The sequence below is a fragment of the Hyaena hyaena genome, unplaced genomic scaffold, assembly GCF_003009895.1.
Source record: "Hyaena hyaena isolate Hyena2069 unplaced genomic scaffold, ASM300989v1 scaffold_264, whole genome shotgun sequence".
Lineage (NCBI taxonomy): Eukaryota > Metazoa > Chordata > Mammalia > Carnivora > Hyaenidae > Hyaena > Hyaena hyaena.
The window spans coordinates 1,116,746-1,129,707 of NW_024080894.1; the positions used below are offsets into that span (position 1 = coordinate 1,116,746).

The window sequence follows — 12,962 nt, forward strand, 5'->3', positions numbered from 1 at the left end:
GCACTTGTGAGGATGAGCACTGGGTGTTATATGGAAACCAACTTGACAATAAACTATTTGTAAAAAAATAAATAAATTTAAAAAAATAAATCAGTGGTTGAATGGGGAGGCTGGGGGCAATATGAATGCTTTATGTAGAAAAGGTTTGGACATCCCAACTTGGTATCAGTGTCTTCTAAGAGATAGTATATACACTGTTAAACAGATTGGATTAAGATGTTAGAACAAACAGGTGATTCACCGTATTGGTGATCAAGGAAACGAAAGTTAAAGTGAACCACAGACAACTATATTTCACACTTACTTGAATGGCAAAATTTTAGAAGACTGATCACTTTTACTCTTGAAATAAATGTGGAGAATAGGCACTCGATTGTCTGGTGTTAGCTCAGCATCACCAAGCCCCCTTTTAAAGTTCCTTTCATCAAGACGAGAAGCCAGGAATTACCTTCCTCCAAATCCCTTTCATTGCCTGGTTCCAGGTACCATGCTAATAAGACACACTCGTGCTGGATTATGGAAGCTGGAGATGCAGCAGGACCATCATTCTCTGGAGGTTGCTGCATCCAGATGATTGTACAGATGTGAGATTTTTGACTAGCTCTAGAGACCCACCTATTTCCCTGCTGCTGACTGAGGTAGTTAGTTGGTCAGAGCTTCCCAGAGATTCTTGGGAGATTTTAGCAATTTCCTGGCAAATTGCTAAGAAACTTGTAAAGAACCACCCATGTTATTGCAACAGCCAGAAATCATTTCTGGCAGCTATCTAGATGTTTCCTTTGTCCTTCCATGTTTATAAAAGCTTCTAATTCTATGGGGCACCTTGGGTGGCTCAGTTGGTTGAGCGTCCAACTTTGTCCCCAGTCATGATCCCGCAGTCTATGGGTTCAAGCCCCGCATCAGGCTCTGGGCTGACAGCTTGAAGCCTAGAACCTGCTTCGGATTCGGTGTCTCCCTCTCTCCCTGCCCCTGCCCTGCTTACACACTGTGTCTGTGTGTGTGTGTGTCTCTCTCTCAAAACTAAATAAACATTAAAAAAAATTTTTTTTTAAAGCTTCTAATTCTAAATACTGAAATTGCTCATCCGTGGAATTCATAGAGTGGCCTCTCCTTGCCTGAGTAAACCTTGACTGATAAAGCCCTCCTCAAAAAGTTTCGTGAGAATATAGATTTTTTTTCTTTATTAAAGCATAGTTGACACGCAATATTACATCAGTTTCAAGTGTACAGCATAGTGACTCAGTAAGTCTATGTAATTATGCTGTGTTCACAAGTCTGCTTACCAACTGTTAGCAGAAAACCAAAACCCTATTAGAATACCATTGACTATCTTCCTTGTGCTATACCTTTTATCCTCATGACTTATTTATTCCATAACTGGAAGCTTGTATCTCCCATTCTCCTTCACCCATTTTGCCACCCACACCACTCCGCTCTAGAAACCATGGGGATCTGGTTTACAGAAACCATTTATGGATCTGTTTCTGCTTTTTGGAGAATATAAATTATTATAACACTCTTAGAATACTGTGGTACACACAATTCTAAAATGACTTTCAAAAGCCCATGCTTGTATAGCCCATCACATTTAGTGTGGTGAGATCTTAACTTGTTCTAACCAATAGAATATGGCAAAAATTATGGAATGTCATTCTTGCGATTATATTGCATTATATGGCAAAAGTGAAGGGACTTGCAGGTAAAATTATTCAGTCCGCTGTAAGTTAATTAAGAAGGATATTCTAGGCAGACCTGATATAATCACAGGAGCTCTTTAATAGAAGGACTAGAGGTCAGAGTCAGACATAGAGAATCTCTCCTCTGGTCTTGAAAAAGCAAGCCAGTGTGAGTTCTATAGTTACTAGGAAGTGAATTCTGCTAACAACTATGTGAATTTGAAAGAGGCCTCAAGCCTCAGATGAGACCCCAGACCCATCTGACACTGATAACAGCCTTGTAAGACCCCGAGCAAAGGACTTAGCTAAACCATGCTAGACTCTTGGTCCTTGGAAACTGTGAGAAAATAAATGTGTATTGTGGTAAATTTGTGGTAATTTAACAAATTACCACAAATATTTAAGTAGAAAACTTAAATATCATTTGATATTACCTATCAAAACTTTCATATGTATCTGTTTGAAAACAATTCTAAAATTCCTTAAGATTTATCCTACATAAATATTAGCAAGAGTATCAGATTATATGCAGAACTGCATTCACTATACTATTATTGTAAATAGCAAAAGAAGAAAATTAAGGTAAGTTAATGTCCAACAATAGGAAGCTTTCTAGTAAGAGTGAGATGATTGGCATATGCAGATACTCATTTTATGTTTACTGAAATTTAAAGGCAGATTGCTAAATAGTACTTTTAGTGTTGTTCCATTTTGTTATAAATAGTGTATACAGAGGTGTCTGTATGTATATTTGTATTCTTGTATGTGCATGAAAGGTTATTTAAAAGTGTGCTTTTGAATACCTGGGAAAATAATCCTGCAGAGTTGGATCCAAACATGATAAGATGAGAAGACTTTATTTTCCCCTTCCAACAGTAACACATTGTGTAATTTTTTTAATTGTGTGAAAGCTTCACGCTTGTAAATGTTTTTAATAGAAAAAGTTATTAGAACTGAATGATGGAAAAGGGAACATCTTCATTTGCATGAAGTGCCTGGAACAATGCTCTGCCCAAGATGGGCTCTCAGTAAATGGTTGTTAAATGAATAAATCAAGTTATTACATTCAGAACTGATAACTTAGTCCACGAGAAGAAGGAGAAGTTTCTAATGTTGGATTTCACCCATAAAGAGATCTGAGTTGTGATAGAATTGACAGCTGACAGTCACTTTCCAGGGACAAATCATAAAAAGCTTTGTTCATATTGTTCTTGAAAAGCTAATAATAAAATTAAGCTAACTATTACCAAAATAGGTTTAATGATATATTTAATCATCAGTGGAGATACTTTTTTATATATTCCTTGGAAAATACTAAAGATCATAGTGTTTTTAAATGGAGAATATTCAGTGTGTTCAATTTGACACATAAAAAGTTTAGCTCTACATTTTTCTTAACATCTTTCAAAATAAATTTTCAAAGAAAAGATAGTACATTGTTGAATGAAAAAAAGCTTTTGATGAGTACCATTTCGGTGAAGAATTACATCCTGTATTAGGTTGAAAATACATGTTGGCTAAACACATACAGATCAGAAAGATAGAGGCACATTTGAGATAACTTGGACATAATCAATGTGGAATTTTAATCAAAACAAAGAGAAACAAATGAAATCAAAATATTTCACAATCACAAAACGAACTCATGAAATAGTGAAATGAATTCCACCCTCGCGTTCTATCTATGTTTGCTTTAACATAAATTCTGTCCTAGAAAGTACCAATGCTTGGAAACAAACTGTCTAAAAATTTAATTTCTATTTTAGGCCCATTAATGATGTGCTTACTTAGAAAACATAACTAAGGAGAATAAGCAATATCAAATAAGAAAATTCATGGTCAAGTTATGTCAGTGAATGCTAACACCAAGTGTAGCACCTTCTCATGAGCCCAGTTACAATCTGGATCTGTTATTTACATAAATGGGCATATATATATTTGTATATTCATTGTTGCTGACAGAATCTTAGAAGTAGTAACCTCTCAGAAGCATTATAGCTATTTTATTTGATTATTTGCATTTATAATTGGCGAAATCTCGAATTTTAAATGCTATTTAGCTCATATTTTCTGCCTATTTTTATATACTTTTTTTGTAACACCGTAGCACTTAATTTATTAATATTGAACTACTCTATGACAAAATTCCTCAAAGCGCATTTTGGAACCATCCACATTAGAACACCTGACAGGAGTTTGCTCAAAAGGGAGATTTCTGTAACCCATTCATACCTATGGAATCCTAACTTCTGGATGGTGAAGCCTAAGAATCTGTATTTTGAAAAAGATGTTTCAAGAACACTTAAATCATAGAGCCACTACATTTGCAGTGAGTGTATTTGCAAAGGAATTCTTAGTTAAGTGGAAGGAAGAACAAAAGGAGAAAAGGTAGTGAAAGAAGAGAAGTTTGCACTTGCTTCTGCCCTCCTGATCCCACCCTTGGGCAAGCATTAGGAGTAAAGAAACTCTTCCCACCACACCTTCTTTCCAGCAGAACAGATTCTTTAACATTCAAATTCACCTTGGGAGCCCCAGCCTCTAGCCAAGGAAGACTTCTGTGCCCTAGGCTGAAGTAGATGGAATTTGAGAAAGTTAATGGATCCAGTGCAGAGTCTGAGTATTACAGGAAACAATGGATAAATAGTCTGTTCAACATGGTGCTGGACAACTAAACATCCACATACAAGAAAATGAATCTAGACACAGACTTTATACCCTTCATAAAAATTAACTGAAAATGGTTCACAGACTAGATGTAAAATGCAAAACTAGGGGCGCCTGGGTGGCTTAGTCGGTTAAGCGTCCGACTTTCGCTTAGGTCGTGATCTCACGGTTCTTGGGTTCGAACCCCACATCGGGCTCTGTACTGCCAGCTCAGAGTCTGGAGCCTATTTCAGAGTCTGTATCTCCCTCTCTGTCTGACCTTCCCCTGCTCACGCTCTCTCTCTCTCTCTCCTAGAAATAAATAAAAATATTTTTTTTAAAAAATGCAAAACTATACAACTCCTAGAAGACAACATAGGATAAAATCTAGATGACCTTGGGTATGTTGATTCCTTTTTAGATACAACAGCAAAGGCAAAATCCGTGAAAGAAATGATCAACAAGCTGGACTTCATTAAAATTAAAAACTTACTCTCTGTGAGAGATAATGTCAAAAGCCATAGACTGGGAGAGAATATTTGCAAAAGGCATATATGATAAAGGACAGTTGATGAGGTTTTGGGGTGATGGTGGGGTTCATGGGGTCTGGAGTCATGGCCAAGAAAGAAATCTTGAAGATGTGTTTGATGCAAAAAGGTGATTTTATTAAAGCACAGGGACAGAACCGTGGGCAGCAATTGCCGCACTAATAGTGTTTGGGGGTGGAGGGAAGGTGACCATTTTATGCCATTGTGGTTGTTGGGGGAGATAAAGTGAAGAGGGAGTTTCCAAAGAGACTTTCATCTGCTAAAGATTTACAGATTACTGGAGGCCTAGCTATTGTCAAGCTAAAGTTGTTTTTCCCTCTAGCAAGGCATTAACATTAAGACAGTAGGGAGTTCCTGAAGAAACTTTTTACTTGGCCTGATTTGTCAATGGGCTGCAAGTTATAAGGAAATTCAGTTTTACCTACCATTCCCTTCTTGCCTTTCTTCCCCACATCACTGTAGAAGGGAGGGAGATGTTGGGCTCCAGAAAACTGAGTATGTAGGTTTCTGGAGATTAAACTATTAATAAGATTGTCTTTTTCCTATAATTTGCTAAAATATTTGTAAACTGATGGAGACTCTTATCAATTTAACCTTTTGTTTTCTGCCCTTGTCTTTGTCCTTGGATAGCCAGGAATGCCTGAAGAATGTCACACATATCCCACCCTTGATGGAGGGCGGAGGCGGTACTGATGGCATTTGCTTAGAGCTCAGCTTGCTTTAGGGTCCCTCATGACAGGTATCCAGAGCATACAAGGAACTCTAAAACTCAGCAATAATAAAACAAACATAATTTTTAAAATAGGCAAAATACCTAAATAATGACCTCAGCACGGAAAATATACTCATGGCAAATAAGAATATAAAAAGTTGTTCCACATCATATGTCTTTAGAGAAATGCAAAGTAAAACTATTAGAACAGACAAAATCTTTGACAAACTATTAGACAAAATCTTAGGACTATATTACTCTCAGAGCAGACAAATTCCAGAAGGGAAAACACCAAATGCTAATGAGGTTGTAGAACACAGGAACTCTCATTCATTACTGGTTTTTGGAATGCTAAATGATACAGCCACTTTGGAAGATAATTTGGCAGCTTCTTTACAAAACTAAACATATTCTTACCATACTATCCAGCAATCATGTGCCTTGGTGTTTATCCAAGTCCACACAAAAACCTGCACACAGATGTTTATAGCAGCTTTATTCATAATTGCCCAAACTTGAAAGCAACAAAGGTGTCCTTCGGTAGGTTAATGGGTAAACTGGTATATCCAGACCATGCAATATTAGTGCTAAAGAGAAATGAGCTATCAAGTCATCAAAAGATATGGAGGAAATTTAAATGCATACAACTAAGTAAAAGAAGCCAGTCTGAAAAGGCAGTATGCTATACAATACCACCTATATGATGTCCTAGAAAAGGCAAAACCATGGAGGCAGTAAAAAGATTTATAGTTGCCAGGATTTATAGTTGTTAGGGACAGAGGCAGAACATAGAGGATGTTTAGGATGGTAAAAGTATTCTGAATGATACTACAGTGATACATGTCATTATACATTTGTTCAGACTCATAGGATATACAACACCAAAGTGAAGCCTAGTGTAAACTGTAGACTTTGGTTGATAGTGATGGTCAGTGTAGGTTCATTGATTGTAACAGATGCACTGCTCTGGTGTGGACTGTCTGTTTTGGGAGAGGTGGTGCATGTGTGGGGACAGGGGTAAATGAGAGCTCTGTACTTTCTGCTCGGTTTTGCTATAAACCTAAAATTGCTCTAAGGAATAAAGTGTGTCTTTAAATAAAGGCAAACCAGGGACTGAATATGGAAATAACAAAATACCCTAACATTCTCCTTCAGCGATTTTCCTAACCTCTTAAAATAATGAACTTGAGCCATTTAAACATAGGAATTTCTAAGTGTTCTATTATCATTGTAGAATCAGTTAGTTCTTTTTCAATGTACGCTTAATTCTTAAAAGCAAATCTGGAGAAAACCAGATTAGATGGGCCCTAAATCATGTGAATAGAGCATTATTTTCGCTCAGAAGGAAATTCCATTCTTCCTTTTCAGGAATTAAAGTTTGAGTCTACTAAAATAGCTTCAGCCTTCACCTAAATCAGTCTGACAATACTGATTTACTCACTGCAGATTCCCCATTCTCCTTTTTCTTTTATTTTGTACTGTAATGGTGCCTATATTAGCTAAAGCATAATTAAGTGCTAATAACTTTAACACTTTTGGGTAAGAATTCCCAGGAAATGCTTTGTGCCCTGAGAGAAGGAAGAGTCTCAAACTGTTAGCTTAGGGGCTGAGTTCCCTGCTGTTCCCACCATAATGCAGTAGGTCCATGGGGAGTTGCCACACATGTTTGTCATATAGGTTGTGTTCAGCATAGCAACCTTCTGGTACTTTCATTCATTTCATAAGTGGAATGGATTTGGTATGTTCTAATGAATCTCAGACATTCTAGCATGATGAGCTGAGAGATTTTTATCAGGTAGAAAATAGCATTTGGATATTTGTGAAAAGCAGAGGACCTTTGTTCACTGACCCATATTTAAGAATAGACTGTTATAAAAAGTTGTAGATTGCAACTATATTCAAAAACACTTTTCTACTCATTTCACTAATATCCATTTTTCAATTCCAGAATTAAGCTTTTATAATCTCTGTCATTTGTACTAAGAAGTGGAGAAGTAGAAGAAATTCCAAAGATGGTACTAACTCTATTTTTAACTTACTAGTGACTTTTTCTTGAAAGGCCAATTACTTAGGCACTCATTTTTTTTTAAGTTCCTACTTACTGCAAAAGACAGTCATTCAGATGATCTAGATCGCACAATTCTGTAACTTCTTTGGAAGAAAAGCGTTATCAATAAGGAGTTTTTAGATTTAATTATAGTAGACGCTTCTCTTCTTTGCAGAGAACCATTAAAAATCAGTGTAATTTTAAGAAATTAAGGTAAAATATAAACTTCCATTTGCTTTCTCAATTTGTGGATTGAAAGCCACCCTGTTTTGGGGCGCCTGGGTGGCTTAGTCGGTTAAGCGACCGACTTTCGCTTAGGTCATGATCTCGCGGTTTGTGGGCTCGAGCCCCACGTCGGGCTCTGTGCTGACTGCCAGCTCAGAGCCTGGAGCCTGTTTCAGTCTGTGACTCCCTCTCTCTCTGACCCTCCCCTGCTCACGCTGTCTCTCTCTCTGTCTCCTAGAAATAAATAAAACATTAAAAAAAAAAAAAAAAAAAGAAAGCCACCCTGTTTAGATGAGATCGGGTACATTCAGGGTGGTATAGCCTTAGGCAAAAGCTACCCTGTTTAAATTCCATACTAGCCTCATCCCACATATTTCTCTCCGGTGCCAAAACCCTACCCATCCTACAACGTGTTTCCCTACAAAGCTTTCTGGATAGCCCCCAACCAGATGTGCTCTCACCCTTTCTTGAACCCCATTGTAATTTTTACTTTACTTATGGCACTTCTCTCATTCTGTCTTGTATTAAAGCTATTGCCATGTTGCCTTCTCCTTCTTTACAAGACCTTCCTGGAAAGCTGGGGCCCAGTCTCAGTCATCTATGACCTCCTCTACCTACTGTTCTGGACATAGGAAGCATGCATTAAGAGTGCACTTCATTGATTTGGTCTTTTAGGTTTGGGGAGAGTAGCCATTTGAAATTTATATACATCAGAATCTTTGGGGGGCTTCCTTTCTTGTTGACCATAACATGGTACTTTCATAATTCACCCTGAGGGATGCCATTTTTCTCTGATGACCTCATCTACTACCTATAAACCCTATTTCTGGCCCTTCAAAACTGCCTTGCAACTACCTGTTGAACTAATGCATCAAAGAAAAGTAGATTTGCTTTCCTATTTTATTCTCCTTAAGAGAAATGCTAATGACATTTTTTAAAGCACACAAAGAACATTTCATTGTTTTTTTTTTAATAGGAAAAATTCTAGTTTTTCTAAAAAAAGTGAGTTGATTAACAGATAAAAAGTGGCTGAAATAGAATTAAGAAAGCTAGAATTTAGCCCAGTCTGTCACACATTTATTTTTATGAGACACTGCATAAGTCATGTAATTGGGATCTTCATCTTCAAAACAGGAATAGTTGTCCTTCCATGCCTGCCTCACAGTGCTGAGAAATTCAAATGAGATAAAATATGTGGCAGCACAAATTATGCATAGGTGAGCAAAAGCTAGGTGAGTGGCCAGATGCGCTCTGGAGTTTAGATTCCCTGGGTTTGAATCGTGATATTGAGTTTGCTGCCTCTGTATGTCTGTCTCTGATACTTAATCTGTAAATGGGAGAATAATAGTACAGATTTCTAAAGATGTTGGGAGGAGTAGGTGAGAAAATCACTAAAAAGCACTTATTACACTAGGTGTGTGGTTTCAATAGTGAATTGTTTAAGATCTTTTAATTTTCCCAGGAACTTTAATCTACATTGCATGGCCCAAGCAAACAGTTAATGTTTATATATAAATTTCCTGGAAGGACCTAAATGATTAAACAGTTTAATAGAAGAGAGTTTGTGTGTTTTTAACTGTTAAATCATACACCCAAAAATTACAAATAATAAGTATAGAAACAGTATAACTATCTTTAATACTTAAACTAAATACCTAGCATTCAAAAGCAAATAAGACTTTAGCCCCAGGAGTGAAATTTGACTTCCAACCTATTTCTACATTTGCAGCAATAAAACAATTATCCTTTAGACCCCCACTACATTGACTTCAAAGAGGGTTTCACTTTCTTACCACACCTTAATTGCTCAGCTCCTGTGTACATCCACTGAGTAAGAGCAGCATATAGATATAACACAATGTACCGTACATTTTTGGTTAGCAGACTCTAGAGTGAAAAACATCTTCTGGTAGCCCATTTTGACAATTCTTGTCATTTGCGGCAATGTTTTCATTACAGTGTGTCACACAGAAAGCCACAAAAGGATTAGACATAGACCAACTCATCCACATTTCTTCCAGCCAATAATCACATCGATGCCCACCAGCGGCCCAAATCTGCCTTAGTGCCCGCTCTGCCATTTACCAGACAGTGTGACCCCTAAGCTCATTAAGAAATGGATGTACCAGATCGTCAAAAATGCCATTATCTGTGTTTTATTAGGCTCAGTGATTTGATCTTCCAGAAATATCTAAGCCTACAACAAGATGAATGTCGGGTATGACAAAAATATGCTAGTGGGATTTTGAAAACCACAGAGAAACTCTATAGGAAATATTAGGAAAGAAGAGGGCAAGAAACAAGTGACCTGGGAAAAATATATAGATAGCATAAAATTGGATCCATGCTATATCCTCCTTATGGTCTTGTCAAATAGATTTTGAAAATCCCGAAATCATGTGGACTTTATCCAAACCTGAATTTTTGAAAAAGCCATCGCTTTTATTGGACTAATAAAAACCAGGTAATATGTTTGCTGATACAATGGAAAGACTATAATGGAAACTTGATATTTGATGATTTTTTTCTCTAGTTCCTGAGTTACTTTTTTTTGGTATGAAGTCGCCTCATATTCTAAAGAGTATTAAACCAACTTAGAACTTTGAGTCTACCCATCAATTAAAGAAGCTGTCTGCAGTATTTTCTTTTAATAATATTTCATTTCAGTCATTTCATTTGATACTACAAAGCATTTGACAGGATTGAGAATTTCCTTCTCCAGTTTTTTTCCTCCTTGATATTGAAAATGGGTCTCCTGGATTGTCTCCAACTCCCATGATATTTTTCCACCATTTCTGTCACAGGCTTCTCTTCCCCACCCATCGATAGATAGATAGATGATAGATAGATAGATAGATAGATAGATAGATAGATAGATAGATATTGGACCATCCTGCTCTATGCTCTCTGAGTAATCGTATTCACTGCTATAACTTTATCACCTATAAATCAACAATATCAAAATGCTGCTTTCTAGCCCCAACCTCTATCTTGAGTTTGAGAGTCAAATTTTCAGCTGCTGAACACAGTCATCTATAAAGACACTGCATCATCTTTAAATTCAACTATCAATTTGATTAATAAAAAATAGTTTAACCTTATGCTCCCTTATATGTATTTTTACATTTAATATTACTATAAATATATGCACAAAATCATGTATACTGCTTTTCTCCTCAAAGTTGTATCCTGGATCTCTACAAACAAAAGATTTTGTGATTGGACGTTTTCTTCTCATTGCCTCCCATAACATCTTTTGTATGACTCTGTCATAATATTTTTTTTTTTTTAATTTATTTCAAGGAGAGAGAGAGGGAGAGACAGCGTGAGCAGGGGAGGGTCAGAGAGAGAGGGAGTCACAGACTGAAACAGGCTCCAGGCTCTGAGCCGGCAGTCAGCACAGAGCCCGACGCGGGGCTCGAACCCACGAACCGCGAGATCATGACCTAAGCGAAAGTCGGACGCTCAACCGACTAAGCCACCCAGGCGCCCCTGTCATAATATTTTATACAGTGAAATAATTATTCATTTTCCTGCCTGTGTTCCTAATTACACTGTGAACTTTATCTGCAGTGAGCATAATTTTTCGTTAATCTTGCATCCCTGTTTCCAAACAGAGCCTACAAAGGACAGATTCAATCAGTGTTGACAAGTAGATGAATCAATCATGTAATTCACAAGACTGACTTTATTATCTTCACCTTTTTTTCTTTTAAGAGCACAAACGCAGTCTACCACTAACCAATTACGCACCAAGTTTCCCACATTTGGGGAAATTGCAGAGGTCAGCACAGTCTGAAATGCAATTGATGAGCCTCGCCCTGAGAGAACCACTTTCGTGATCATGTTATCTCCTTGGCCAAGTGTTTATTACCTTTACCTTCTTCACTGTTAGAATTATTTCGTTTGGGTGTTACATAATCATCATGTTCTCCACATACACTTCCATTATTGTCTAAAACACATTTCTCCAAAGCTGACAGTTTATATTACATCATTGGTGAATCGTTTGGAGATGTTACAAGAGTGATGATGTATGTAGCCATAGGAGTTTCAGTATCATGGTTCAAAGGTGGAGAACAGGCAAGAATTAATTCCTTCTTACTGTCTCAAAGATATATAAGTCTAAGGAGATCTTTGAGTCCTTCAATGACTTGCAGCCTCTCACCAACCATGTGCATCCAGCCTCCCAATGTAGATCTGGAATTCACAGAAATGGTATGGCTGATGTCTGCCTCAGCTCCTTACCTCATTTAAGAGACATTTCTGGACCATGCTTTTTATAACATATATCCTCAAAACTGTTTATATAATCCCAGTTTCAACATTTAAAAACAATTATAATTTTGTTATATAATGTTATAAGTTATATAACTTCATTATTTATGTAATGTATCTTGAATATTATTGAAAGTGTTTTGGAGAAATACTAATGAATACCATTGGTGTCTGATAGAGATGAAAAAAATTGTTTTAATCCCACCTTCATGAAGCCTGCATTCTAGTGAGGAAGACACATTAAACACATTAAAAATTAAAGTAATTAAGTAAAAATCAAGAATGCTAAACAGTGAAAAGTGCTAAGAATGAAAATTAAGCAGAGAAGGGAAAGAAAGGCATACTTACATTTGAAGTAGAATAATGAGGGAAGGCCTCTCAGTAAACATGACATTTGAGTAAAGACCTGAAAAAAAGTGAAGCAGCAGAACCATGCAAGTTTCCAAGAGAGCGCATTCCCAACAGAGACAAAAGCAAGTGCAAAGGGCCTGAGGCAGAAATATACCTGTTCTATTATAGGAATCACAAGAAAGCCAATCAAGCTGGAGTTAAGCAAGCCAGATAGCAGATAATGGGTGTGTATGTGTGGATGAGAGGGGAACATGAAGGATGGCAGATTAGATAATTCTTTGTAGATCATATGAGAATTTTGGTTTTGTTCTGAGGAAGGTAGAAAGCTAGTGAATGATACTGAGAAGAGGAGATGCTTGTCCTTACGTTCTAGCAGGATAATTTTGCCTACTGCATTGAGAATAGACTATCAAAAGCCAAGGGTAAATGCAGGGTCACTAGAAGGCATTGTAGTAATCTAGGCAAAAGAGGACAGCAGCTTG

At 37.1% G+C, this 12,962-nt stretch overlaps 1 non-coding gene across 1 annotated transcript; it reads right to left on the reverse strand.

Moving 5' to 3' along the window:
* Positions 1–11,560: 11,560 nt before the first annotated feature.
* On the reverse strand, positions 11,561–11,722 carry LOC120240776. The gene has a single exon (XR_005530721.1). It is a non-coding gene; the product is annotated as a U1 spliceosomal RNA (small nuclear RNA).
* Between the last annotated feature and the right edge of the window lie 1,240 nt (positions 11,723–12,962).